The sequence below is a fragment of the Phoxinus phoxinus genome, assembly GCF_949152265.1.
Source record: "Phoxinus phoxinus genome assembly, chromosome: 6".
Taxonomy (NCBI): Eukaryota; Metazoa; Chordata; class Actinopteri; order Cypriniformes; family Leuciscidae; genus Phoxinus; species Phoxinus phoxinus.
The window spans coordinates 1,435,141-1,440,024 of NC_136881.1; the positions used below are offsets into that span (position 1 = coordinate 1,435,141).

At 42.6% G+C, this 4,884-nt stretch overlaps 1 long non-coding RNA gene across 1 annotated transcript in view; it reads right to left on the bottom strand.

The window, feature by feature from the left end:
- Positions 1-3,731: 3,731 nt before the first annotated feature.
- The window catches only part of LOC307000882, a 5,723-nt gene continuing 4,570 nt past the window's right edge, over positions 3,732-4,884 (bottom strand). Inside the window, exon 3 of the long non-coding RNA XR_013798118.1 lies at positions 3,732-4,356. This is a non-coding gene — a long non-coding RNA (uncharacterized lncRNA). The remainder of the gene's footprint in view (positions 4,357-4,884) is intronic.

Genomic DNA, 4,884 nt, shown 5'->3' on the forward strand with positions numbered 1-4,884 from the left:
TGTGTGTGTGTGTGTGTGTGTGTGTGTGTGTGTGTGTGTGAGATTCCCAGCGTCCAGATTCCCAGCGTCCAGATTCCCAGCGTCCAGATTCCCAGCGTCCAGATTCCCAGCGTTCCTCTGCTTTCACCTGCAGGAACTGAACAGGTTCGTCAACGCATTATTCCCTCCAGATGTGTCCATGTCTGATGTCTGGAACGCTCTCCCACGGGGCGCTCGAGGAATTCCTCCGTCTAATCCCCGTTTAATGGATCCAGTGTCGGGGTGTTTGGAGAGCGGGCTGCAACAGGCCTCAGAGGTAAAGCTAGTTTAAGTAAGGTAAACCTCTCCCGCTGGATCGGGCCTCCAGACTAACATGAGAACCGGAAAGAGCCGGTTTAGGCCTTTAGACACCTGTTGGTGACACAGCAGTTGAAGAGTGATCAGATCTGAGGTTGGGAACAGGTGAGCGTACTTAAAGGATTAGTTCACTTTCAAATAAAAATTTCCTGATAATTTACTCTCTCCTGCACGTCATCCAAGATGTTCATGTCTTTCTTTCTTCAGTGGAAAAGAAATGCAGGTTTTTGAGGAAAACATTCCAGGATGTTCTCCATATAGTGACTTCAATGGTCCAGCGGGTCGAAGGTCCAGATGTGAGTTTCAGCTTCAAAGTCTCTCACGATCCAGCCGAGGAATAAGAGTCTCATCTAGACACACCAGCGGACATTTTATAAAAAAATAAAAAATAAAAAAAAGATATACTTTTTAACCACAAAAGCCCGTCTTGTACCGTCTCTGAGATGCGCCACGCATTACATCATCACGTTGGAAAGGTCACGCATGACGTAGGTCAAGTGATCGTACACACTGTTTTTGTCTTATGAAATATCTAAAAACTCGTAAATAAAGAAACATTTACTCGAAGTGTCAAAAGTTTGGAAACTATAATTTTTTTAACTTTTTGAAAAAAGTCTCCTCACCAAGGCTGCATTTATTTGATAAAGAATTAAGTAAAAATTGTGCAATTTTATTACAATGTAAAACGGCTGTTTTCTACGGAAGCTTGTTTCCGCCACAGAATAAAACATTTTATAAGATAATTGTGACTTTTTTTCTAACAATTGCGAGTTTACATCTCGCAATTCTGACATCTTTTCTCAGAATTGTGAGATATAAAGTCAGAATTGCGTTATATAAACTCGCAATTGTGAGAAACAAACTTGCAATTCTGACTTTTTTCTTGCAATTGCAAATTTATGTCTCGCTATTCTGACGTTACAACTTGCAATTTCGTCTTTATATCACGCAATTCTGAGAAAATTTCTCTATTACCTTTTATGTTTTTTATTCCGTGGCGGAAACAAGCTTGCACAGTTTTCTATGTGAATATACAATAAAGTGTAATTTATTCCTGTGATCAAAGCTGAATTTATCATCATTACTCCAGTCTTCAGTGTCACATGATCCTTCAGAAATCAGTATAATATGATGATTAGAAACATTTATAATTATGTGTCAATGTTGTGCTGTGAATGTTTGTTGGAACTATGCTTTCGGGAAACGCTATGTTGGTAACGACGAAACTTGCAACTCAAGTTGTCTAATGATGCTCCCATGGATCAAAATAAAGATTTTCCCCGAACATGTGCAACTATAAGAGAACAAAGGACGATACGAGGGTCTGGTGAGAGTTGTTCTGGCCTGAGAAGCTCATTCCGAATAAAGGCCGCGGTTTAGATGTTCCTCGGAGTCGGTCATCAGTCCAGCTCGCGGAGAGGAAGCGGTGCGTTGGCGTCGAGCCTCGGAGGGTGAAGTCTTGGATCATCTGTCCGGAGAGGGAGAGTCTGGCAGAAGAGGACAGCCGTGTCCGGTTCCCTGTGTCGGGTCGGCTCTTCCTGGGCAGGATCGGATGATTGTTCTCGGCTTCACTCCACCCAGACGTCTTCCTTCAGCTCAGCCCTGATGTCAATCTCTCATGCTGTACATTATAAAGCACAGGAAGCCAACGCTACTACCCTTGAGCTGTGTTTTCACAGGATTGTAAATGCAACGCAGATTTTTGGTCATTTATATTTATTCATTTTTATAGTCATTTATTTGTAATAATAGTATCCTTTTTTCCTAAAACTACTGAAACACAAAGACATTAAGTAAGAAAGTTCTTACACCGTGTCCTAACCAGACGCGATGCCATAAGATTCTAGCGACAAATTATTTGCCTGTCCACACGTGTCAAAATCAATCAAAACCCAAAGCCAATCAGAACAGCATGTGGGCGGAGTCTCGCGGCGAGTGCACAGCCAATCAGAACAGTGTGTGGGCGGAGTCTCGCGGCGAGTGCACAGCCAATCAGAACAGCATGTGGGCGGAGTCTCGCGGCGAGTGCACAGCCAATCAGAACAGCGTGTGGGCGGAGTCTCGCAGCGAGTGCACAGCCAATCAGAACAGCGTGTGGGCGGAGTCTCGCGGCGAGTGCAGAGCCAATCAGAACAGCGTGTGGGCGGAGTCTCGCGGCGAGTGCACAGCCAATCAGAACAGCGTGTGGGCGGAGTCTTGCGGTGAGTGCACAGCCAATCAGAACAGCTTGTGGGCGGAGTCTCGCGGTGAGTGCAAAGACGATCAGAACAGCGTGTGGGCGGAGTCTCGCGGTGAGTGCACAGACGATCAGAACAGCGTGTGGGCGGAGTCTCGCAGCGAGTGCACAGCCAATCAGAACAGCGTGTGGGCGGAGTCTCGCGGTGAGTGCACAGACAATCAGAACAGCGTGTGGGCGGAGTCTCGCAGCGAGTGCACAGCCAATCAGAACAGCGTGTGGGCGGAGTCTCGCTTCGAGTGCACAGCCAATCAGAACAGCGTGTGGGCGGAGTCTCGCAGCGAGTGCACAGCCAATCAGAACAGCGTGTGGGCGGAGTCTCGCGGCGAGTGCACGGCACCAGAGAGTAATCCTGACGACACTTGCAAGAAAATGGATAAGTAGCCTACATAATCAAATTCACAAATATTACACCATTTAAACATTATTCAAATACATAGGCTACTGAGTTACTAAAACAATATTTGTCACTTGTTTAAAGCTGCAGTCCGTCGTTTTTCCTCTTTGTCGCCATCTCTGTTAGAAATCTGCAATTGCAGTTATTCGCGGAATTATTAACTGTGCGTGGGTAGTAAATCGGCATGAAACAGCGCGGATGAACACACTGTATTGAGGAGAACCTGTCGCGTCGCTGTGGATACTGTACTGTCATCAGCAATGTCAGAGTATACTTTTTGAAAGTGTCAACATTAGAATTTTCATCAGAAAATGTCATCTGAACAAGTAAGTAACATTCACTTTTGTTCTGACCAAATTCGGGGGGTGGGGGGAAGCATTGCAGTAGCTATATCATGCTGATCAAATCTAACGATTGCTTATATCACGTCAAAACGTGAAAAATATATTTTTTCTGTAGCCAATCTGAAGTCCGAAGTCTTTGGGTTTTACAACTGGTGAATCTCCAGTTGTCACTGGTGATTGTCGCTTTAAACTTTCGGGATCCGCCATACCAAGTGCTAAGCTAAATCTCCACCTCCATCATCCACACACGCTAGCCGGGACTCCTTCTCTATGTGTACAGAAGTGACGTAATGACGTAAAGACATGCTCGAAATTCGCGTGTAGTTGGGTAAGTGAACTCTTCAATTCTAACACAATCTCATTAGCATTCAGATTAAATATTTTGACTGTAAAACAAGACGATACTAAATAGCTGTTTAACTCACCAAAGCTGCATTTATTTGATCAAAAATACAGTAAAAACAGTGATATCTTTCCAATGTAAAACAGCTGTTTTCTAGGCCCTATATGTGAATATACAGTGAAGTGTCATTTATTCCTGTGATCAAAGCTGAATTGTTCATGACTCCTGAGCCTAAACTTTTGAACTTTAGTGTATATCATAAAAACATTTTGTGGTTAATATATTTGTATATGTTTAGGTACTGAGTTGATAGATAAGGCTACTTACTTTGAAAGAAACTTAGATCTGAACTGAAAGGCTTTATAACATTGAATCTTTTGCACTTTTGGATAGTTTACGAACACTCATCTAGTTTCTACAGTGTTTTCTGATCATTTGAGAGACTTCAAATCACGTTTCAGCAAAAACACTTCAGTGTAAATGTCCACACGATCACATTCCTGCTGAAGAAAACATCAGTAATGTTCTCGTGATGACAGCAGACTTCACAGTTGTTCCCGATGATGTGTTTCCCATGGGAAGGTGTTGTTTTGGAGCGAGCGTGAGGAGGATTGATGGGAACTCTCAGCTTGACCTCCTTACAGAATGTTTACAAAGTGCCCGGTCACATGATCCGTCAGCTGACACTCTGATTGGCTACCTGTGGAGAGACTGTTGGTGTGTGAGTCACGGCAAGAGAAAACCTAGACGTTTTTCCAGTAATCTGCGTTAAAACAGGCGTGACGTCTGGAGATCTTGAGCGGGAACAAATAATGAACACACACTTCTTCATTTAATGACTAAACAATGTAATATCATCTGTGGGGGAATCACATTTACTCTCCATTATGTGCCAGTGTAATGTGATCGCATCAGCAACTAGCCAGCTAACAATTACATATTGGCCATTTTGCAATATTTTTATCAAGAATATATTTTCTTTAGTAAATGTTTTTGCTCTTTTTACCTCAATTACAATTAATACTTACAATAAAAATGGAAATTTTCGCCAAACGTTCCGAAACAAATAACATTTAAATTAAAATGTTTCAGAGAAAAACGATATATACTATATTTAACAGCGTTTATGTAATTGATAGACTAGTTCATTTGGATAGCGAATGCTCTATTAACGTTAAGAACGTTTGTTCATAACTTTTGGCCTCCTTCATAGTATTGAAAAATGATT